Raw genomic sequence first — 25,130 nt, forward strand, 5'->3', positions numbered from 1 at the left:
TTCAAGTTTTACTCCTTTGCGTAACAATGTTCTCAATGATTCAACCTTATCTGCATAACCAGATATAAAACGGGAATAATATTCACTTAATCCCAAAAAGGATTTAAGTGCTTCCTTATCCCTTGGTTTAGGTGCTTCTCTGATTGCTTTTATCAAATCATTTTTGGGTTTAATTCCTTCTGACGACAAAACATGACCTAAGCATTCAATGCTATTTTTCATGAATTTACATTTATTCTTCGAAACAGTCATACCTCTTTCATTTAGGATATTTAAAACTTTATTTAATATTTCATTATGTTCTTTTTCTGTTTTTGCATGCACCAGTATGTCGTCTTGAAAAGCTTCTACACCATTATTGTCCATTAATTAATCACATAAATACCCAACCTGGGTTCCAAAGTGACTCATAATGACGTAGGGAAGAGGATAAAGAAAGGAAAGAAACGCTCTACTTAAAGGAAGAAAAATTGTATGGAAAATGGAATAAATAAATGGCATAAGTGAAAATGACATTGAGATGGACAACACCGACTAAAAGAAAGCTCCTGTATTTACTACAGAATACGTTTATTGGGGGGTTGCCGCAGGCCTCTCGCTCTGAACCTTTTATAAAAGCCAGTGGGGCATATACAGGCAGCAGTGGTCCCTTTATTAGATCGCCCTTTAACTGATGAGCGACTGTAGCTTGTGTGTGACTAAGTTATTATACTCGGTAAACGTTTCGTAAAGGGATATTGGGCATTTTAGTAAAATAGATGACGCTCTCAGCTTTGGTATGTGCTGTCTTATCGCCATCGCTTTGTGGGTTGGACTTGTTTGGGCCTTTTTCGAAGACTCCGCAGCTTGTTGCGCGCTGGGCTCTTTGGAGGCATAGTGCAGTGTTTGCTTCGTACGTCAGTCCTTGCTACGCTGCGTTCCGCTCCTCTCTCTTCCTCGCTCCGGATTCTGCCCTGCTCCATCTGTGTGTAACCGCAGCCCGCCGCGCTGAACACCCGCCGACCACCGCTGCCCCGGAGCCTATGGCCACAGCAGCCACCTCCATTTCTCCCGTATCATCTCCCTCCACGCTTTAAAAATTCCGCCAAAAAAGCGAAGACGATTTTCCAAATCCTTTTGGCCGTTTTCTCACGTAAGTAATGGCGAGGCAGCTGGCTTGGCGTCGCAGGGAGGGAGCACCGATCATGTTGGGCAGAGATAATGGAGGTGCGGGACCGGTGCCTGCGCGCTTCTTGTCACAGTCGAAGCATAGACGTAGCTGGTGCTGCAGCAGCTGTGGGAACTGGTAGCGCGCGATCCTAGCTGTGCTGTGCGAGGCGGCTGATGGCCGTGAGCGGTTTAGTACGCCGGGGTGGCTTCCAGGGGGCCTCTGGCTGTCTGAGCGCCACCGCCAAGCCGCCGCTGTCAGCGGGTCGCGAGCGCAGGGAGGTGGCCCTAATTGGCCACTGCACCCGTCGTTCAGGCCAGACGCCGGAAGCGGCGGGGCTCGCGGCCGTTGGTCTCTGCGCGTTCTGATCATTCTCCTTCCTTATCGCGCGCCGCTCGAGCCCAGGAGCAGGCTGCGCTCCGCCGCCGGCGGGTCACCGAGCGGAGCGGCTGCGCCCGCCGGACCGAAGCCGGGCCTGCTCTGCCCCCGCCATGCTAGCAAGCCTCGGCTCTAACCGAGGAGCCGGTGCGTCAGCAACGCACGACCGGTGAGTGGCGCCAGCGCCGCCTGACAGTTCGCCTCCTCTGAGGACAGCGGGCCGGGAAAGGAGCCAGGCTCGTGGACGCCTGACAGCTGAGTTACCGAGACCAACCGACCTATACCAGACACCTGTCTGAAGTGGAAATGCTTCCTCTACAGGCCGCCTCTCCTGCCCCTGTCAGCTGTCACGTAGTCCCTGGGAGTAGGAGTTGTGCCCAGCCCCAGAGGGGGGCGCTACTGCCCCTGGAGTACCTCGGGCGGCCATGGTGTCCCCTGTACACAGAGGCAGCAGGGCTGACAGGCGGCTTCAAGCCCGCCGGCGCGCCTTGCCTCCGGATTCCCAACTCTGGGTTTGAATGGCGTTGGCGGGGCTGAGTTCAGGGGAGGGGTTTTCCGGCCTGCTCCGGTCCAGGCTGGTTTGTTTCTTCCTGTCTATGAACAATGCTGTGGGCTTAGAGCTCCGGCACCCGCCGTGGAGGCTCCAGCCGTTCATTGATGTTGACACGTGCGCCCGATTACTTGGAGTTATACAGAGCGTGTTGTCATCTTCGGTGCTTTTGAGTCTGTCCGTAATTTAAGTTGCTACGCTAAGTGGCAACCCCCTCGCAACATTGTCGCCCGTCTCTATCTGACATTCGAAGTCGCTGCTTTAAATAGGAACAGTGGAGTGCAACCACTGCATGCATCTTGTATCTATGTATCGGTGGTTGGCAAGTGTATTTTCGTTGTTGTTTTGTTTATATGTTCTGATTCAGTAGTTTGGACTAGATTGTAGCGGATCATGTACACCACGTGTCGTAATTGGGGAATGCGTTATCCGCCAAGTTTCAGTATGCAGGACGCGACAGCTATGTCACGTACAGTATTTGGCGCGGTCTGCACTTTGAAACACTTTATCTGCCAACGCGCATCCCGACTCGTTACACTTAAACGGTTGTTAGGGGTGGCTGTGGATGTGTCTCCTTTTACGCAATTCACACAATCAACATAAACCAAGAATGCGTGTCAGTGCCTGACCTTGAACTAACTAGAGAACAAAACTAAGGTGTTACTTTAGGCTAAGTTAACTCTGTGGAAATGTATTTTCTTATGTGTTTTAGCCACATTTTTACACTACACGCAGTACCACATAATTTGCTTAGTAAGATTGCCACCTGATTACAATTTCCCATCATAATATGCATTTTCGCGTGAATGCTTATTAAACAGTTTGGAAAGTTAACAAAAGCTCACTTTTACCCTTTTTAGGTTTCGCCTGGCGTTTACTGCGCAAGCAGCATTGCACAGGCGAAAACTTTTGTAAATAGTATGGAGCTTAATCCTGCCTCTGTCTTCCATTGGCTAGCTCCATAAATGGAAGCTAGCCATTGGAAGACAGATCTGCCCGTCATTGCCGGAGCAGATTCGTGGGCGTTCCTGCGATTTTTACTCATCCCGCCCCTTTAACGTCGTCATTGCGGCGGGGGGCGGTTCCTATTTTTTGTTGGACGCCATGTTTTTATTATCATTTGCCGCCGGAAGAAGTCCAGGTGAGTGCGTCCTTGTTTCTTTCTCAACCCTCTTTGCCTGTTTGCCTCCGTTATTATGCATGTCCCCCTCCCGCTGTCCCTGTGTGCCCGTTCTCACCCCCTCCCGCTGTCCGTCATCGCGGCCGTGGGCGGGGTTTATTTTTTGTTGTCCAGGTTTGTTTTGGCCATTCCGCGGCCGACCGGCAACGGAGGAAGCCTTCCCGACCCCCCTCCCGCTGTCCGTTCCTGCCCCCCCCCCCTGTCCGTGTGCTTCATGTTTTCCCTGCGACCAGGAGGATCAATACAGACGGAACCTGAAGAGCGCACATTACCGTGTATTCTACTGGCCCTGGCCGCCTGCACCGAACTCCACTGGCTGCACAGTTTGCAAGGCCACTTGTCTGCACTGAGAGGAACGTACATCACTCATACAGCCCCCCCTGCTGTTCGTGTCCCCGTTCCCACCCCCCCTCCCGCTGTCCGTTCCTGCCCCCCTCCCGCTGTCCGTGTGCCTGCCCGCCACAGCTCTTAAACGTCTTGCTTTTTTTTTTAGGCGCTATATTTTTCCATGAACAAGCTTAATCAAAACAATGTGGAGCAATCGGTGAAAATACTGGTTATGTTTGGTCTTTTTGTGGCATAGTTGTCAAAATCTAATCATACAACATGACCCCTCGTTAGCCATGCTGTTTCCTGGCAAAAAGCGTAAAATGTGTATTTCTTTGTCAGTTTCTGACAAGGTGTGTCCATCCTTCGCATCTTCCGAAGACCCCGCCTGAACTGTTATATATCTGTCTTTAAAACCCCGCAGCCTGCTCCCTGCAGAAACTGCTGGCGGGGTTTAATGGGAAGCCAAGTGTCTGGCTGGCCCCAATTAACACCCCGTGATTAGCTGGCAGTCCTCCGCAGCGTGTCAGACACCATCGAGGCTGGGTTTAAGGACATGAGCTGGTTTAATTTGAAGATTTATACAGCGCCGCTTAACCCCAGTGAGGGCATCCAGGCGCGGTACATGACTCTCAGGCCGTTGCGAGATTCGTACCGGGACCCGGCTCCCGAGGAGGCAGCTCTGGTCGCTGCGCCACACCCAGTGCCCGATCGTAATCGGTGCAAGCGTCATTACAGGGTTTGGAAAAGCCACTGCGCATATAATGCAGTATTTGCGGGTACCGTTTTGTTTATTTTTGTATGTGGGGGGGGTTACAAATTCCATCTCCTTTAAATCGACTGATATTTTTAGGTTCGAGGAGTGTGTATGTGGCTCTAGGTGTGTAGGGGTCTAGGTGTGTGTGTGTGTATCTCTGGCTGGATGTCTCTCAGTGTGTGTATATGTGTGGGCCTCTTAGTGTGTGTGTGGGGGGGCTAGGTGTATGTGTGCAGCTGGTTCTGAGTGTGTGTGTCTCTGGGTGTGTGTATGTGTGTTTAACTCTTAGTTTTTGGGTGTGTGGATGGGCCTAGCTCTGGGTCTATGTGTATGGATAGCTCTAAGTATATGTGTGTGTGACTGTGAGACTAGATGTGTGTCTTTATGTGGCTCTGGGTGTGGGTGTGGGTGTGTGTGTGTGTGTGTGTGTGTGTGTGTGTGTGTGTGTGTGTGTGGCTCTGGGTGTGTGTGTATGTGTTGCCACATTATGTCTGTGTGGCTCTAGGTGTGTGTGTACTAGTAATTACTGTCTGCTAAGATCATCCATAGGGTACAATAAGTCTCACATTTGCAAGAAATTACACTAATAGCAATGTTAAATGACTGCCGTTTATTTATATATTTTCAAAAACAATACATAAAGACAAATTAGGTGTTTTACAAGGACAATTGCTCAAACTTGGCAAAAGGCGAAACCATTGCATTGTAAATGCTTGTTTAAAATGTGGACATAAAACAACAAATAAATTACTACACGTTTATTAGTTTTAAAACTATTCCTACAGGATGTTTAAAGCAAACGGTGACCGAATTGCCATGTAAAACATTAGAGGATTTTACAGATTCTTATTTAAGTAGCAGTCCCTGTCTCTCCGAGTTCTCCCAGAACAACAAAATGGGAAGAAATGTCTGGTCCTTTTCTTTGAGACGGGTTAAATACCCGTCCCTAGAGTAAGATCGTTATACCAAATTTTAGCCAAGTTTTTACCACCAGCCTTCGATGATCGTATTGGGACACTGTAAAATCTTTAATGTTAATTTGTGTGTTCAATTAGTAATATTTGCTGTCATCGAATTTACTACTTTTATTATGAGGACTTGCTATATGACTTTCATGTACCATTGCTTCCACCACTAATGCCCGAGACATGGGGCCACTGCATTGTGTAATAATGTTGTGTATGTTTTCCGCAATACCTACTGTGATGCTACCTCCAATTGTCTTATTTGAAAAGACGTAATATATGATATTTTACTGCTATATTCTCAATAAAATACAGTCAAACAAAAAAAAATCGAATTTACTACTTTTCTGACTGGTCTAATACCCTATATTGGTCCTAAATGTCTGAAAAGTTGTAAAAGGAGCTTTTACATAATTTGACCCTGATGCAGTTAGTGAGTATTTTTGTATGCACTGATGATGACCCTGTTAAATTTACTTTAGCGTGCACATCCTCACTTGTGGACAGACATGGATTCTAACAATATAGGCACTGTGCTCTCATTTTTGAGTTATTTGCTATAACTGGATATTTGTCAGCCCTAGTTTTGTATATCGCTTTGTGTATAGCACTTGCACACCTTTCTCACACACCACTTAGCACTTTCACTGCGCAGTTTTGTAGGAGCACCTTCAAAATGAATAAATGGGTTAAAATATGAATACATATTGTACAATAAATTGTTACTGAGTATCGCTGTTGTAAAATGTACTAGCCCAGGGAATCTAGTGGAGATATATATATTCACCTTGAAGGAACCTTTGTACCGCTTTGTTTAAAAATGTGCTCAGGTTCCTAGGAATACAGGGTTGGCCCATATTTTTCTGTGTGGTCTTGGCTAGGCATATTATCTGACTTAACCGTACAAAGACGTTGTACACTGTTTTTTCCTGCAATTGTTGTTTAATGTAGTAATGATTTTTATTAAATCACGGTATTAAGAAGTCAGCCTATGTGCGTCTCACTCCCCCTCCCAAATTCGTTTTGGCTTCTTCATACATATTAAAATGCTAGCACCCATACACACAGTATTGGTTCATGAGTCACAAGAGCAGAGCCTCCAGTGAGTTATGGGACACCTCGCCTCTCTCAACAAGGGTACCTGAATAGATTATACTATGCACATCAGCCTATAAGAATTATACATCGCACTAGCGATTTCTCTAGTTATGCAGATAAGCATATAAATGTTTTGAAGTTTGACAAATTTGCACTACATTTGGTATACCAGGTTTCACGCCGATCCTTGCAGGAGGTTTAAAATTAAAGTGGGAGGAGGGGAACGAGGACTCGGTGTAATTTCTGATTCTGGTCCCAATGGGAATTTTTGCGATCCTTCAGTAAAAACAACTGACCACATTTACACCAAACTTTGCATGAACCTAGAACCTCACTTGGAAATTGTGCTTCATGATTTGGTCTTAATTCAGTCGGTATGTTTGGTAAATTAGTGTTAGAAAAATGTTAAATGGGGATTGAAGAATTCAAATTTTGCGATACCTTGGTACTTTAAGCATCCAAGGTAGGAATGCACAAGTTCTGTTAGTCACAATAGAATTTTATGGGAATATGATTGGCTGATGAAAAGGCTCAATAATGCTATTTTTTGGCCAGCTTGAAATGCGCTGATTTGGCAGAATTTTCGATTTGCACACTGTGGAAGAAAACTGAAGTCATAATTCTAAGCATGAGGTCAGATGCATGTAAATATAGTTAAATGCACATGAAGTGCAGTAAATCTGCCTGTTTTTGAAAAGCATGCAACCTCATTTTCGTTTTTGGAAATGGGCACAATGGTAAAAAAATTCACATGATTCAGAGAATTTGCATGTTTCCTAAAATTTGTGAAATTTTATTTAAGAACAACCATTTACAATGTCTTTGAAAAAGTTAGAGCTATTGGCATTGTAAATGACAACATTTTTATTTATGAGTTACCATGCTCACCAAATCGGGAGGACCTTGCCTGGTGTGCAAAAATTGGTCAGGCCCCATGTTCCTGTACGTAATCTCCGTTCCTTAAATGGAGCAATTTTTGTGGTTCCCAGATTTAAACTGGCCCGAATGGGGGGAAAATCTTTCTCCCATCTGGGACCGGTTCTTTGGAACTCCCTCCCCTTAGCCTTACGCAAAGAGGATAACTTCGCTAGTTTTAAGAAAAACGTTAAAACTTGGCTGTTTAATAGATAATTGTGGTCTTTGACAGCTGCTGCTCTCTGTGTTTCGATTTCTTAGCCCTGGCGCCGGGAAACTCTTTGTGGGTATCTGTGCGCATTACAAGTGCAAAAAATAAATAAATAAATAATACAGGGTTGCATGTGTCAAAGTGTAAAAAAATGCTCTTACAAAAAGAGTGAATACAACCCGGTGAAAATGGTATGGGTACATGTCCATTCACACCAAAGCACAACTGAGGGCTGGGTGATGAAACTGCTGGGCTGTGGTGTCCTTTCAAATGGAGGAACAAACAGAATTCCAACACACAAGTGTGTGTTAGCCTGGTCTGAATGTGGAGGATTGTTGGGCAATGGCAAGTCCCTGCCTAATTCGTACTAATAAGACGTTCCTCCCTCAGTGGATGCTATGAAGTACAGCAAGAGTATATGAATAGAATCTATTGGAGTTCCCCTACTCCCAGCCAGAACTTGTTAGATAGCCAGTGGGGGCGGTCCTGAGATAAGCGACCGTCATTCATCACTAGAGGGTCAGCCATGACGATCCCTATGCCAACAGTTTAATAGGTAGTCACTGAGTGTGGTGCTACCAAGTTAAAAGAACATAACCCCAAACATATTAAGTAAACAATACTTGTACACATAAGCACATACATCAAACAGTCTCAATTAAAAAGGACGTGTCCACACATACAGAGGCAACTGGTAAGTGATCCAGGTTATCAGGTGTGGATAGTAGAGCATGGAATTCATACACCAATGTGTGTGTTTAAATCTTTTCTTTGTTTAAACCAAAGGGCATTCTAGTATTCAGATCAATGATTTATTTAGATTCGAGAATTTTAAGTTTTCTTTCCATATTGCCACCCCTTATGTGTTTAAAAACCGTATCAATCCTACAGAAGCTAAGCAGATTCTTATCACTATTGTGGGAATTGTAAACCAGCATTTGCAATGAAATAGGTGTCGTATTAATTAAGTTTGAGCTATTGGCATTGCTAAATATTGCAACACCAATTGCAACAAAAGTCTATAAGTTGTAAGGGAAAAAATGTGTATTTATTTTTGTAGCAATGGTATCATGCTGCGCTTTAGATGAGAATATGTTTAAAAGTAAAGTGTGCCATACTGCGATTGCTCCAAAACTTACTTGTGGATGCGTTAACAATTGATGTGTGCACTGACAGCTGGTGGTGTGTGTGCCTTGAAGAAGCGTGCGCTGGTGGTGTGTGTGTGCCTGGTGAAATCCTGGTGGTGTGTGTGTGCCTGGTGAAAGCGTGCACTGACGGCTGGTGGTGTGCGTGTGCCTGGTGAAAGCGTGCACTGACGGCTGGTGGTGAGCGTGTGCCTGGTGAAAGCGTGCACTGACGGCTGGTGGTGAGCGTGTGCCTGGTGGAAGTGTGCCTGGTGGAAGCGTACACTGACGGCTGGTGGTGTGCGTGTGCCTGGTGGAAGCGTGTGCCTGGTGGAAGCGTGCACTGATGGCTGGTGGTGTTTGTGTCTGGTGAAAGTGTGCACTGACGGTGTGGTTGGGGGTGTGGTTGGGGGTGTGGTGGTGTGTGTGGTTGGTTGGGTGGGTGTGTGGTTGGGTGTGTGGTTGGTTGGTTGGGTGTGTGGTTGGGTGTGTGGTTGGTTGGGTGTGTGGTTGGTTGGGTGGTTGGTTGGGTGTGTGGTTGGGTGGGTGTGTGGTTGGGTGGGTGTGTGGTTGGGTGGGTGTGTGGTTGGTTGGTTGGGTGTGTGGTTGGTTGGGTGTGTGGTTGGTTGGGTGTGTGGTTGGTTGGGTGTGGTTGGTTGGTTGGGTGTGGTTGGTTGGTTGGTTGGTTGGTTGGGTGTGTGGTTGGTTGGTTGGGTGTGTGGTTGGTTGGGTGTGTTGGTTGGTTGGTTGGGTGTGGTTGGTTGGGTGTGGTTGGTTGGTTGGTTGGTTGGTTGGTTGGTTGGTTGGTTGGGTGTGTGGGTTGGTTGGTTGGGTGTGTGGTTGGTTGGGTGTGGTTGGTTGGGTGTGTGTGTGGGTTGGTTGGTGGTTGGTTGGGTGGGGTTGGTTGGTGTGTGGTTGGTTAGTTGGTTGATTGGGTGTGGTTGGTTGGTTGGTTGGGTGTTTGGTTGGTTGGTTGGGTGTGTGGTTGGTTGGTTGGGTGTGTGGTTGGTTGGTTGGTTGGTTGGGTGTGGTTGGTTGGTTGGGTGTGGTTGGTTGGTTGGGTGGTTGGTTGGTTGGTTGGTTGGTTGGGTGTGTGGGTGGTTGGGTGGGTATGGTTGGTTGGGTGTGTGGTGGGTGTGGTTGGTTGGTTGGTTGGGTGTGTGGTTGGTTGGGTGTGTGGTTGGTTGGTTGGGTGTGGTTGGTTGGGTGTGGTTGGGTGTGGTTGGTTGGGTGTGGTTGGTTGGGTGTGGTTGGTTGGGTGTGGTTGGTTGGGTGTGGTTGGTTGGGTGTGGTTGGTTGGGTGTGGTTGGGTGTGTGGTTGGTTGGTTGGTTGGGTGTGTGGTTGGTTGGTTGGTTGGGTGTGTGGTTGGTTGGTTGGTTGGGTGTGTGGTTGGTTGGTTGGTTGGGTGTGTGGTTGGTTGGTTGGTTGGGTGGGTGGTTGGTTGGTTGGGTGTGTGGTTGGTTGGTTGGTTGGGTGTGTGGTTGGTTGGTTGGTTGGGTGTGTGGTTGGTTGGTTGGGTGTGGTTGGTTGGTTGGTTGGGTGTGTGGTTGGTTGGTTGGGTGTGTGGTTGGTTGGTTGGGGGTGTGGTTGGTTGGGGGTGTGGTTGGTTGGGGGTGTGGTTGGTTGGGGGTGTGGTTGGTTGGTTGGGTGTGGTTGGTTGGGTGTGTGTGTGGGTTGGTTGGTTGGGTGTGGTTGGTTGGGTGTGGTTGGTTGGTTGGTTGGGTGGGTGTGGGTTGGTTGGGTGTGTGTGGTTGGTTGGTTGGGTGTGGTTGGTTGGGTGGTTGGTTGGGTGTGGTTGGTTGGTTGGGTGGTTGGTTGGTTGGGTGGTTGGTTGGTTGGTTGGTTGGTTGGGTGTGTGGTTGGTTGGTTGGGTGTGTGGTTGGGTGTGTGGTTGGTTGGTTGGGTGTGTGGTTGGTTGGTTGGTTGGGTGTGGTTGGTTGGTTGGTTGGTTGGGTGTGTGGTTGGTTGGTTGGTTGGGTGTGTGGTTGGTTGGTTGGTTGGGTGTGTGGTTGGTTGGTTGGTTGGGTGTGTGGTAGGTTGGTTGGTTGGGTGTGTGGTTGGTTGGTTGGTTGGGTGTGTGGTTGGTTGGTTGGGTGTGGTTGGTTGGTTGGTTGGGCGGTTTGTTGGTTGGGTGTGTGTGGTTGGTCGGTTGGTTGGGTGGGGGTGTGGTTGGTTGGTTGGGTGTGTGGTTGGGTGTGTGGTTGGTTGGTTGGTTGGTTGGGTGTGTGGTTGGTTGGGTGTGGTTGGTTGGGTGTGTGGTTGGTTGGTTGGGTGTGTGGTTGGTTGGTTGGGTGTGTGGTTGGTTGGGTGTGTGGTTGGTTGGTTGGGTGTGTGGTTGGTTGGTTGGGTGTGTGGTTGGTTGGTTGGGTGTGTGGTTGGTTGGTTGGGTGTGTGGTTGGTTGGTTGGTTGGGTGTGTGGTTGGTTGGTTGGTTGGGTGTGTGGTTGGTTGGTTGGTTGGGTGTGTGGTTGGTTGGTTGGTTGGGTGGTTGGTTGGTTGGTTGGGTGTGTGGTTGGTTGGGTGGGTGGGTGGTTGGTTGGTTGGTTGGGTGTGTGGTTGGTTGGTTGGTTGGGTGTGTGGTTGGTTGGTTGGGTGTGTGGTTGGTTGGGTGGGTGTGTGGTTGGTTGGATGGGTGGTTGGTTGGTTGGTTGTGTGGTTGGTTAATTGGTTGGGTGTGGTTGGTTGGGTGTGTGTGGTTGGTTGGTTGGTTGGTTGGGTGTGTGGTTGGTTGTGGTTGGTTGGTTGGGTGTGGTTGGTTGGTTGGTTGGTTGTGGTTGGTTGGGTGTGGTTGGTTGGTTGGGTGTGTGGTTGGTTGGGTGTGTGTGGTTGGTTGGGTGGTTGGGTGGGTGTGTGGTTGGTTCGGTGTGGTTGGTTGGTTGGGTGTGGTTGGTTGGGTGTGTGGTTGGGTGTGTGGTTGGTTAATTGGTTAATTGGTTGGGTGTGGTTGGTTGGGTGTGGTTGGTTGGGTGTGTGGTTGGTTGGTTGGTTGGGTGTGTGGTTGGTTGGTTGGGTGTGTGGTTGGTTGGGTGTGTGGTTGGTTGGGTGTGTGGTTGGTTGGTTGGGTGTGTGGTTGGTTGGTTGGGTGTGTGGTTGGTTGGGTTTGGTTGGGTGTGGTTGGTTGGTTGGTTGGGTGTGGTTGGGTTTGGTTGGTTGGGTTTGGTTGGTTGGGTGTGTTGGTTGGTTGGTTGGTTGGGTGTGTGGTTGGTTGGGTTTGGTTGGGTGTGGTTGGTTGGGTGTGGTTGGGTTTGGTTGGTTGGGTTTGGTTGGTTGGGTGTGTTGGTTGGTTGGGTGTGGTTGGTTGGTTGGTTGGTTGGTTGGTTGGGTGTGTGGTTGGTTGGTTGGGTGTGTGGTTGGTTGGGTGGGTGGGTGGGTGTGTGGTTGGGTGGGTGGGTGTGGTTGGTTGGGTGGGTGTGTGGTTGGGTGTGGTTGGTTGGTTGGGTGTGGTTGGTTGGTTGGGTTTGGTTGGGTGTGTGGTTGGTTGGGTGTGTGGTTGTTTGGGTGTGTGGTTGTTTGGGTGTGTGGTTGTTTGGGTGTGTGGTTGGTTGGGTGTGTGGTTGGTTGGGTGTGTGGTTGGTTGGGTGTGTGGTTGGTTGGGTGTGTGGTTGGTTGGGTGTGTGTGGTTGGTTGGTTGGGTGTGGGTTGGTTGGTTGGTTGGTTGGGTGTGGTTGGTTGGTTGGGGAGTTGTGTGGTTGGTTGGTTGGGTGTGTGGTTGGTTGGTTGGGTGTGTGGTTGGTTGGTTGGTTGGTTGGTTGGGTGTGTGGTTGGTTGGTTGGTTGGTTGGGTGTGTGGTTGGTTGGGGAGTTGTGTGGTTGGTTGGTTGGGTGTGTGGTTGGTTGGTTGGTTGGGTGTGTGGTTGGTTGGTTGGTTGGTTGGGTGTGTGGTTGGTTGGTTGGTTGGGTGTGTGGTTGGTTGGGTGTGTGTGGTTGGTTGGTTGGGTGTGTGTGGTTGGTTGGTTGGTTGGTTGGGTGTGTGTGGTTGGTTGGGTGTGTGTGGTTGGTTGGTTGGTTGGGTGTGTGGTTGGTTGGTTGGTTGGTTGGTTGGTTGGTTGGTTGGGTGTGTGTGGTTGGTTGGTTGGTTGGTTGGGTGTGTGTGGTTGGTTGGTTGGGTGTGTGTGGTTGGTTGGTTGGGTGTGTGTGGTTGGTTGGTTGGGTGTGTGTGGTTGGTTGGTTGGTTGGTTGGTTGGGTGTGTGGTTGGTTGGGTGTGGTTGGTTGGTTGGTTGGGTGTGTGGTTGGTTGGGTGTGGTTGGTTGGTTGGTTGGGTGTGGTTGGTTGGGTGTGTGGTTGGTTGGGTGTGTGGTTGGTTGGGTGTGTGTGGTTGGTTGGTTGGTTGGGTGTGTGGTTGGTTGGTTGGGTGTGTGGTTGGTTGGGTGTGTGGTTGGTTGGGTGTGTGGTTGGTTGGTTGGGGGTGTGGTTGGTTGGGGGTGTGGTTGGTTGGGGGTGTGGTTGGTTGGGGGTGTGGTTGGTTGGTTGGGTGTGGTTGGTTGGTTGGTTGGGTGTGTGGTTGGTTGGGTGTGTGGTTGGTTGGTTGGGTTGGGGGTGTGGTTGGTTGGGTTGGGGGTGTGGTTGGTTGGGTTGGGGGTGTGGTTGGTTGGGTTGGGTGTGTGGTTGGTTGGGTGTGTGGTTGTATTCTCAACGCTCCGTCCATCATCACCTTTGGTTTTTCTTTGCTGAAAAGGTAGAGCCATCGCGTGTTGGTACTGGTACAGAATCATCAAGTGATGGTGTTGAGTCTTATCAAACGGGTGAAATGGGTCAAACGTTTTTCAAAAGACCTGAGAAGGGTTTTCATTGTTTAAGATGTGGAAGCTCAAATCATGGTGGTTCGTTTACTAAGAGTCCTGCCCTTAGTAGAGAGTGCAAAAAGTGTGTAAGACGTTGACATTTTGCTTCTGTCTGTAGGGATCCTAGGAACTGTGGCAGTGGGAGTGCTAAGGGAAACGTTTCTTGTGTCAATTTTGGGCCTGATGAAGGGAATAGCGAAGGATGTATAGTCGGACATATATTGTCCATAGCAGATGAAGGAGATAATAAGGATGTCAATCTGAGACCACCAAAGTGTGTGGTACGTGTACAGAATGTAGAGTTGCAGCTCATGGCGGACTCCGGTTCTCCCTGGACCATTGCCACTAGGGAACTCTTTTTAGATAGTTTTAAAGGAACACTCTATTGAGGATTTGAAAAAATCTGATATTGTTGCTAGGGCTTTTGATGGTTCTGTGATCGAGATGGATGGTTTTGTTGAAGCTTATATTGAGTTTGAAAGGTCGCATGGCCAATATTAAAATGTATGTTGCTGTGAAGGGAGTGAACGTGTTAGGTTGGAGAGATCAGTGGTCTCTTGGTATTATTCTTAATCCCAGGAGTTTTGATCCTGTTTTGTTAGTGTGTCAAGTGAGTGAAAGTGTGGATTTTAAAAATGAGTGACATTATTAATCTCTTTCCTGAAGTTTTCTCGAATAAATGAGGGAAGCTCAACAATTTTTCAAGCACAATGTTATATCCTGCTAAGTTGTATTTGCATGTACTCCAGCCCTGCTGCCTCTAGCTGCTCAGCCAGAGTGTTAGATGGGCATGGAATGTTGGTGTGCCTGTGATGCGTGGAATGCCTGGGTGTCTGAGTGGATGAGTGTTGGCAGTTGGAGATGGGATGAGCAGCTAGGCAGGCTGCTACTGGTGGGGCTGGTACCACACCGGTGCTGGCTGGATTCAATATTGAGGTAACTTGGACTGAAGACTAAATAAAGAAGACTTAAATATACATGCTTTCTCCTGGTGTCTACCTTTACTGGACACAACAGTGTGAGGGAAGATTTAAAAAAAACTTTTGCAAGGTCTCATTGATGATGATATAATAGTGGAGGTGGAATCCTCTGAATGGGTTTCTCCCATTGTTCTCGCAAGGAAATCTGGTAAAAGTCTGAGACTGTGTGGATTTGAGAGCGCTTAATGCTAATTTAATAGTGGACTGCCATGCCTTACCTAATATAAATGAGGTAGTTTCCATGCTTGAGGGAGCTAAGATATTTTCTTCGTTTGTTTGCGCTCGGCTTATCAGATTGTTCTTACAGAAGATTCCAAAAATGGTACTGCCTTCCTGATGCCCCAAGGCTTATTCCAATATAAGAGAATACCATTTGGGTTGGCCTCTGCAGCGTCAGTTTTTCAGAGAGCTACGTATCACATATTTAGGTATTTGGAAGGATTTGTGAGATGCTTCCAGGATGATCTACTTGTGTTCTCTCCCAACCCTGAAAACCATGCTGAGCACATGAAAGAAGTACGTAGACGTTTAAAACAAAATGGTTAGATTTTCAAAAAAGAGAAGTGTAAAATGTTTCGCGAGTGTGTTGAGTACTTGGGACAAACACTATCTGGAAATTATGTGGTTCCAAATAAGTCTTTAGTGGAAGCAATTGTATATGCCCCGGCTCCTGGTAACAAAGAGAAACTGTTGTCCTTTACAGGACTTTGTGAGTATTACAGCAAGTTTATCAAAGACTTTGCTACCAAAATGGAGCCTTTAAGAGGGTTTACTAGGTACAAAGTGGAATTTTGCTGGACAGAGACAAGAAAATGCTTTTCAACTGATCAAGAAGGAAAATGTGAGGCTCTGACCTTAAAACCATTTTGTATTAATAAGACTTGTATTGTCACTGTATATGCCATTATGTATGGATTAGGGGGGAGTACTTTCACAATAAACTGGGAAGGATGAGTGGTGTGTAGCGTTTACCTCTCGCACCCTCAACGAAACAAAGATATTCTGTGTTTGAGAAAGTTATTAGGATTTGTGTGAGGTATTGAGCATTTTCGGAATTTTATCTGGGGAAACCGGTTTATACTCGGAACTGATCACAAACCACTTGTTTCTATTTTATCTCCTGATGGTGGAGGGAATGCCACAACAAGAATTAGTCAGCTCATTTCCAGGTTGCAGGAATATAATTTTTCTATGGAATATGTTCCGGGAAGACATAATGCTATCGCAGATTGTCTTTCCCGGCTTCCCAGTTCTAAGATGGGAGAAGTTGAAGTTTCTCGTGACATTGAGATGATTGCCTCCGTGTCTGATTTAGTTCCCCAGGAATTCTCTACGATTTCTGATGTAAAGTGTGTACCTCCTGAGTCCATGCAGGATACCGTTCTTCAACTTGCACACGAAGGGCATCCTGGGATGTCTTCCATGAAGAGATTAATAAGATCTAGTTTTTAGTGGCCGGGTTTAGAAAAAACTGTGGATAGAACAGTAAGGGAATGTTTCAAATGTGTAAATAGTGATAAAATGTTGGGAGCTTTTCCTGCTCCTTTCAAACCCATACCGTGGCCGGAATGCCAATGGCAGAAAATTCCTTTGTTTCTGGGCCAATTCAGTAATTGCCTCAAGATTCTCATTTTGCATTAGTAATCGTAGATTATCATTCTAAATGGCCAGAAGTTACATTGTTCATCATGCAACCACTTCAGCTATCATTGAGTATTTCAGGGAAATTTTTGCCAGGGAAGGTTTTCCAGAGGTTCTGTAACCGATCATGGAGTACGACTTAAATCTCATGAAATGGAAAGTTTTTTGAGCCTGCATAACATTAAGCATCATACCACAGCCCTTTATGAACCTCAGGGAAATGGTCGGGTTGAAAGGTTCAACAAAGTGCTTAAAGATGTTGAGACATCCAGGAAATCAGGCAGGGAGCGGAAAATTGTTCTAAGGGAAAAATTGTGGGCGTATCGCATTACTCTACATTCTACAACTAACTTGAGTCCTTTCTGTCTCCTTAGAGGTAGAGCCAGCTTTTAAGCTGTCCCTGGAGGATTAAAAATAAAATATCAAAGGAATTTGTAGGTGTTGATTTGAAGCATGTTTAAAGTTCAACAAAAACAAGAAGAAATAAATTCTATAACACAAAAATGAAGGTGAAAGAACCTTCATTTGTTGTTGGTGATTAGATAAGAGTATGTAAACCACGGTTCAACGTTAAAGGGTCCTCCAAGTTTGGACCTCCTATTAGAGTTTTAAAAGTTAATTTCAATAGTGTAATGACATAAGATGGAAGAATTTGGAATGTTAGAAGAATTGCTAAATGTAGTTTCCCTCCTGATCGCTCCATTCTTTGTAAACCCAACATTTCCAAGGAGTCTGACTTCATTGCTTCCAGAATAAAAACTGGTTGCAGGAATGTTATACGTGGAGCAAACATTTAGTCTAGTAAGTAAGGAGGCTTTTTTTTTTATACAGCAGAAATAGTGAACTTGCATATTTGAAGGTGCTCTTACGTGATAATAAAGAAAAAAGGTGGCTCCATAAGACCAATACTTGCTTAATCACACAATTTGAGACCAGTTTCTGGGTCTAGTATATTACAGTTAGGCTGATTAGATAATTAAAGTTACTAGAGCTGCTAAAGTTGTAATGATTTTTCGAGACCTGAGATTTTAAAATTGGACTTGGAGACTGTGTGAAATACAGCTGCACTGGTGCACAAACAGGGCTGGTCATTTTAAATATCGCTTGCATATACACCAAGACTTTTATAACCAACAAGTGGGTCCTGATCCACAGTTTGGGAAATGCAGGTCTACATTATTAGCGTTTATTTTTCTCATTAGTAACCAGTCACAACCCTGAATCGAGTGCTGTTTAGTATTTTGGGAAATTGGTGCATTGTAGATCAGTGCTTTTATTAGTAAAAAAAAAAAATGCAAGGGCTTTTGTTAGGTCACTGCAGCTTGCATCACACATTGCATCTGCCATGTTGCCAATGATAGTAGCAATACAACTACTAACCATCACACTCCTGCAAGTGAGACAATTCGGACTATTCCAGGCCCACAAAGCTAGAAGAATGGCTTCAACGGCAGATAATAGTAACTTTCAATGTTTATTGAATTAATAAGTGATATTTGTTGTCATCTCAGATAGTCCCACCTTGTAGCAGACTATCACAAGCACTGGTGTTGACCATTAAGTACCGGTGCTGAGCACTGGAAACCTCCTGCTCAAATTAAGCACGGCTACAGAATTTGTAACATTTGTAATTAAAGTTTGTTCAAGAAATAATTAGCATTTTTTTCCTAGGGAATTGAAAACAAACGGAAACCATTCACTGACTTACATTCCTGAACAAGACTTGCAGGGAATCTATGGACAAATGGCTATTTACCTGCAAGCTGTCACCCTGCTGATAATGCATGTGTGTCCGGAAAAGAACCGAACACAAAAAATCTGCAAAAGACAGCAATTGGTTTGCATTTAAAAAAAAAAGTACGCTACTCGGTGGTAGGCAACGTTCAAAAGTTAGCGGATCACTTTTCAGTTGCTATATTCAGTTGTTACAAACTGGTGCAAATGAGGTGAAGCATTTGTCCATTTCTTTTCTAGTCAAACATAAGTTAACTACTGCATAATTTTGCCCTTGATCTCTATATAATTCCCGTTGCTCATATTATAGGCACAACCTATCATTGGTTTATTCCCAGCTTTTCCTCATTCTTTCGTACGTCTTTTCTATGGGCACAATTGCCATGGAGGACAACTCTGATCAGCTGTGCCTAGAAAGTTCTATGAATTACCTTCACCTGTTTGAAAACTAAGAATACTATCTCTGCATTTGCTTAAGTGAGTGCTGAGACAGAGCTGCGAGAGGCAACATTCAGAATTCAAGTGACCAAGTACAACTGAAAGAACAGTTGGATTGGTAGAATATAAATTGGAGTGGGGAAAGAAGGGAGGTGATGAGAGACTAGATTAGGGCAGGGCTCCCGTTTTTATGGTATTTATTTTTTTACATTTCCATCTGTATTTATCCATATTTATTTTTTGCTACTTATCTGTTTTAGCCATATTTGTTTTAGGTTTTAAAAAAAAAAAAAAATACGCTTAACCTGGTATATTTCCACATTTATTTAGCCGATAAATAAGCACTCATTCTTGAATACCTACCGGGTCTTCAGTGATATGAAGACCCGCAGAACACAAATTAATACCCTTATGAGACTATTTATAAATTTCATTATCAACCATGTGCAAATCTACTCCTCTAAAAGTATCTTTACTAAACTTAATTTATTTTTTAACCCCACTTATCAATCCACACAGCTATTGGCCTTGCAGTCATGGTAGAGAGTATTTAGAATCACTCAAAGCAATCCAGTTTCCATTTGTATCCACATTTAAAAATACAGACAAGGACCTACATGGTTTTCTGTCTGTATTTGCTGTAAAATCAGAAAAACAGAAAATAGGGAGCCTTAATTAAGAGGTATAAGAGAAACAAAAAAAAGGGCAGTATGTGTCCGTGGAAGCTGATTGTAGGTACATCACTTTGGGTTAAATATTGTATTGTAATTGCATTTATATAACGCTTGCTACTCCTGACGAGGCGTCTAAGAGCTTTTTTCGGCAAGTGGCATGCTACACTGGAATCCAAAGAGGAGTAGTGGTGAATTACTATAGGGAGATATTAAATTAATTTGAGTGGTAGACATGTTACTCTGTTTTTTCGATTGAAAAGGATAGTGGAGTTATAGAAGAGGGAAGGGTCTAGAAAGGGCGGAGGCGTGGACAGATGGAGGGCCAAGCAGGGCCAGACACAGAGAGATAACATGTATATTACACACACACACAGGGTCTGGTGGCTCAGTGGACTAATGCTCCTGCTGCAGGGGCCAGTGTTCAATGGTCATTTTTTTTTCCTCTAGCCCTCACCGGTGCAGCCCTCTGTCACAAACCACACTGTAAATTTGGCCCCCAAGAGAAAGTTTGAGTACCCATGGGCTAGTGCATTGGAGATGCAGAATTAGAAGTAAAGTAATAAATATTAAGATACATAAGTACATGGAAGTTATCTTTGTGTAAGTAAGCTAATCTATGTACCTTAAGTATGCAGTCAATAAACTCACTTTCAAGTGTTGCTATACTTTATTAATTAATTTATTTTAATAATTGTTTTTTGCAATTCAATAGTGAAGCAATTGTAGATAGTTATGATAAAAATCTACTTATTTATGCAGTGACCTATATAGACATGTTAATCATAGAATAATATATCCGTAGGTAATATGAACATTTGTGAAGCATAACTAATAAATGGCTATATATTTATAAACCTAATTATTAAGCATGTTTATACATAGCAATACTCTTGTGTAGGTACACATATATAGTTCAATGCTTATATACACCGGAATATGCTGTATATTTGTTTGAGTATGGATGTTTTTAAATTAAAGTTTGAAAACTATCACTTAAAAAATGCTTCTGAATGCACTGCTATAATCTGATTTACTAAAGTGAAATTGTCTTTTCAAAATTAAAAAGTGTATCATATTTTTACATGTTTGCTGTCTTTAAAAAGGAACGAGTTTCTAAAGTTAAGAGCTGCATTTCTTCCTTTCGTAACAATTCACCTTGAAATAAGTACTTGCTGTTTAACTTTTTTCAATGCTAGTGCTGACTCAAGTATACAGCAGCCCAGTGCTGCTGTAGCCCAGGAGGCCGCATGTAAAGGTCAGGAAGACCGCAGGCGGCCCCCGGGCCGTACTTTGAGTATCGCTGTATTAGACTGTATCAGACGCATATGATAAGCTAGTGCTTAGCGATTCTGCAATATCACATAGACCTGTGATACGCTAGTGTTGGGCAGTGTAGCAAGTGTACTGTCATAGAGACTTGTGATACGCTAGTGTTAGGCAATGTAGTGATGCTGTAATATGGACACCTGTGGTATGCTAGTGTCAGGCAATTTAGAGATGCTGTAATGTCAGAGACCTGTGATGTGTTATTCAGTGTAGCAAGTGAGTACTGTCCTAGTGATCTGTGATCCACTTTGGTTAGGCAATGTAGCAATGCTGTAATATCAGAGACCTGTGATATGTTCGTGATAGGCAGTGTAGCAATGCTGTAATATCAGAGAGGCTTGTGATACACTAGTGTTAGGCAATGTACGATGCTGTAATGCCAGAGACCTGTAATACGCTAGTGTTAGGCAATGTAGTGATGCTGTAGAATTATGGAGGCTTGTGATATGATATTCAGTGTAGCGAGTGTGTACTGTCAGAGCTGTGATATGCTAGTATCAGGCAAAGTAGCAACACTGTAATATCCGAGACCCAATGATAGGCAATGTAGCAATACTGTAATATCAGAGGCCTGTGATATGCTAGTTACTTAGTGTAGCGATTGGGTACTATCATAGTCCTCTGGTGCGCTATTGCTCGGCACTGTAGCGAGTCGCTCATATCTCAAAGACCTGAGTTGGTAATATCCGAGACCTTGCATACTATAGTGCTTTGCAGTGTAGTGAGTGGTGACTATCAATGGGGAGAGGATGTAGCCTTGTGGCTGGAGCAGTTGACTTTGGACCTGGGGAACCGGGTTCGAGCTTCAGCAATGACGCTCAACATCCTGTGATTCTGGGCAAATCATTTAATCTCCCTGTGCCTTACAAAAGAATGAACGCGTCCATCTGTAATGAAACTGGTGCTCATGTAAAGCCCTCTGATACCCGATGCCTCTGGTCTAGTTTGCGCTATATAAAACTCAAACAAAAATAAATATATATATAATATATTCCGGCCGCAAAGATGTCCCGCTGCTTTTACGAGCGGATTCTGTGTGCTGGCAACCGCCAGCACGCATAGAAGTGGAGGGGGCCTCACCTGCGGAGTACATTGGTGAGCAGTCAGCGATCTTTCCTTCTGACTTTCACCCACTGGGGATGACGACTTTCAAGGAGATATCCCACTGAGGATTAAATTCAATAGGGGCAACAACACCCACTTGGGCTATGATGGAACTACAGTCATCGACGGCACATGGACTACTGTTACCACAATGCCTTGTCCGGCGACGCCCATTGGGGCGGGACTGTGTTAATTGAATAACTGTTGTTAATGCAAGCCAGTGAACAAGGGCTTATGGCTTGAAACGCGTATGGCAAATTGCATTTTGAAAGCTGAGGTGTTTTGCTGACAGCCGCTGCCGGAGGTGTGTGTGCGGTTTACCCCCCCCCCCCCAAGGAGTGACATCTTTATTGGGGACACCCGTGGTTTGTTTTATTTATATATATATATATATATATATATATATATATGCACATTTGGTACTCTCGAAATAAGCAGTTTATTGCATTGAGTAATATCTCAGAAGATGTGACACTAGTATTCAGAAGTTTAGTGAGTCAGTAATACCACATATCACTATACACTAGTGATGGGCAGTTCAGTGACAGTAATAAGACAGTCCAGACCAGAGTTGAATGCATAGAACTGATGATTACTAACTGTTCAGTCTTTATGTATTGACGTTTTGATTTAATTGGGTATCTAAATTGGTGTGCACTGCATTAGGATTTGATACATTTTAAAAAGGAAGTGTGTGAATGGTATGGCTCATAAAGTACTCTTCCCTCTCCTGCTTGGCTGGCAGTGTACGTAGACTGGCGCTTGGATGTCTGTGTACATGGATGGCGCTTGGCTGGCGATGTGTGTGGTGATGTGCATATACTGACTCTTGGCTGGCGGCATGGTTTGCATGGATCCCCCAGCGTTTTTCTTACCCAACATCCCCTGCAGACCTCAAATGTACTTACGAAGTCACATTTTTCCTCACATTTCTGTGTGGATAAGTTGTTGTATCACCGCAAAGACACACGTTTCCTACCAGCATTACCCTTTGTCTCCTGAAAAAATTGATACCTCACTTGTGTGGGTGCCCAAAGTAGGATCACCATGAAAAGGTATAAACAAAACTACCCTTTTGGACCCACTTTGGGCCCCCCTCAATTTCTTCACGTTTTTGGCCCTTCCATGTCATAGGCACTTGGCCCATCCACACAAGTAAGATATCATTTCTCTCGGGAGACTGAGGGGAACGCTGAGTGGTAGGAAATTTGTGCAGTGTGGTCCCACAACATTCCCACACAGATATTAGAGGAAAATGTGCCTTTGTAGCTAAATTTGAGGTTTGCAGCTGATTATGGGAAGGACAGTATTGGGGTTTCAACGAAAGCCACACCTCCCTCGACTCCCACAGGTGTCTAGTTTTCAGATATGTCTGTTTTTTTTTTAGGTTCCCCTAAATGTCTGCAAGCCCGGGACCAAAAACAGTTTACTGTGTGGGATAGTTGTGTTATCACCGGGCTGCCATAAATTTCCTACCACCCATCGCCCCTACCCCTCCCCCACCACCCTCCCAGGTCTCCTGATAAAAATAGTACCTCACTTGTGTGGGTGGCCATTAGCCAGTAACCGGCAAGGGCCCAAAAATATTGTGGAGACATCAAAATTGCCCATCACCAAACTACCTGGTTTTGAATTGGTATATACCCAGTACACAATGAAAACCTATTGCAAGGCGCAGTTCAGTTATTGGCTCTGTGTACCTATGGTACTTGGTGAACCTACAAGTGCTGTACATCACCACAACCAGAAGGATCCAGCGAACGCAATGGTATATTGCTTTAAAAAATCTGTTATAATTAGAAGTTGTTACAGGGGAAAATATTGGCACAAACTGATCTTTTTCCAACTAAATTTCAATATGTTTTATTTCAACTGTTAGTTTTTATAGGAAAACCTTGTAGGATCTACACAAATTACCACTTGCTCAATTCAGAATGGTTTAATTTTCTGAAATGTATAGCTGTCCGGGATCCATTATTGCTTTCACTCCCATTCCTACCACTAACTGAAAGGAGGTTGAAAGCACAAAAAATTGTACAAATAGGCTGTCTCAGTAAAATGCCAAAACTGTAGACCATTTTAGTTTTCTGACAAACTTCTGCATGACCCTGAAAGCTGGGAAGATAGTGAATTCAGCAACACAAACCCTTTGATACCATTTGCAAGGGAAAAACCTAACTTTCTTGTGTAGCCTGAGGCCTAGCAGCAAAGGGGTTAATATGTAAAAGTTTGCAGATATTGTAGTGTAGTTCCTATTATCCCAATAGGCTCTGCGCATTGGAATAATACCTCCAATAGTATAGACCTAGACCAGACGTTAACTAGGTCTTCTACTGTCGATATTAGACTTAAAGTTTTGGGTTTGCCAGCTAGCTCAGAGTTCACTAGAAACTTTCTCGAATAGGCAAGGAGGAGTTTAACCTCCCTGGATAGACAAGAAGGGATTTAGTTTCTGACAACCATAGAACATGACAACTTTGCTTTCCCCTAATCAAGAGTGTATCTCTAGAGTCGTGTGAAAACAAAAGACAACTTATTTTACTCAGTCAGTACGTGCATTCTTAGTTTCACCAGATTGTAGAGAAAAGGAAGAGACGGGCGTGTTCAATAAAAGATGTTATTTATTGATCAGTCTCTTTTCTCGTACAAGAGAAATGAATCGATATTATTGCAATACTTATGGTTAAGTAAAGTGCATACAATAAAAGCAGAAGTATAAAATAATACTGTAAAAACATTTATATGGTTTCTAAGCCATATGGTGGTTTAAAATGGATAAAATAGATACATACATATACACATTTGACTAATCGTACTCAACTGGTGCTTCTAACTACGCCTACCCCAGTGTACCTGACCTAAGCCTAACACGTGGGCGGGGATAGAAAGTAGCAGTTTAAGTTAAGTTTGTTTTGCCAAGTGACTGATTCAAGAATTCTCTGCAAGGGGTTATTCAGTTCTGTACCTTGAATCTAGGATGATTGAGGGATGGTATCTCTCATCTCTGGTCTCGATATTCCAGGCTGCCTGCAAGGGCTGCTCGGAAGCGCCGGAGCTGGATTTCTCGGCAGGAGAAAGGCAGCGTCTCGTTCTCAGCGCGTCAGGAAGGCGGGGCAGCGTCAGTGGGCTTCGCTCTCTGCTGAGCTTCGGCAAGTCTCGCTGCTCCGATCTCGTCACCACCGCGTGTGTTTGCTTAAGGCAATATCGGTAATATTTATACCTGTAAGGTGCCGAGATTGACTTAAGGATGGACATAGATACGTCAATAAGGATGTCATACGAGCTGGTCGTTAGCACATTCTTTTACTGAAGTTCTCGGTGAAATCAAAACAATGGCCGCAGGGTTTTTCCCAGGTTGTCATAGGTTTGATTTGTTTTGAGAACTCCGTATGCCTTATCAGGGGCTGGAGGAATATTGCTTGCCTAATTAGATGGCAAGCGTTAGGACCTAATCAGAACGCGCTCCTGTGCCGTGGTCTGGCGTAATCAGATAACGGTTTCTGCATCATGGGATGGCTGCTAGTTAATTTGTTAACCAGAATAGGGTCAGGAATAGGGGGATCGATACAGAACCTATAGGAATACATCACACCCACTCCACGCTAACTATGGCCATATTTACGAATCTAGGCATAGTAAAACATACTGTAGAGTATCGTGTATACCTTACCACCCCAAAATACACAATGCATTTTGAAATTATGTAACATACGGGGAAAAAAATAGTCATATGTACTGTATGCACTCAAGCAGTAGAATAATGCTAAAATAATCACGCATATGTATACATTATTAGTAAT

At 44.9% G+C, this 25,130-nt stretch overlaps 1 protein-coding gene across 2 annotated transcripts in view; it reads left to right on the forward strand.

Moving 5' to 3' along the window:
* The first annotated feature begins 832 nt into the window (after positions 1-832).
* Positions 833-25,130, forward strand: part of AZIN1 (antizyme inhibitor 1) — a 590,344-nt gene continuing 566,046 nt past the window's right edge. The window contains exon 1 of one of the 2 annotated variants that reach the window (XM_078686910.1): positions 833-1,132. The gene's annotated coding sequence lies outside the window, so the exon portion shown is untranslated. Of the gene's footprint in view, positions 1,133-1,513; positions 1,695-25,130 lie in introns of those variants that run through there. The other variant, XM_078686911.1, reaches the window with a different exon arrangement.

The sequence above is a fragment of the Lissotriton helveticus genome, chromosome 4_1 (genome assembly GCF_964261635.1).
Source record: "Lissotriton helveticus chromosome 4_1, aLisHel1.1, whole genome shotgun sequence".
Taxonomy (NCBI): domain Eukaryota; kingdom Metazoa; phylum Chordata; class Amphibia; order Caudata; family Salamandridae; genus Lissotriton; species Lissotriton helveticus.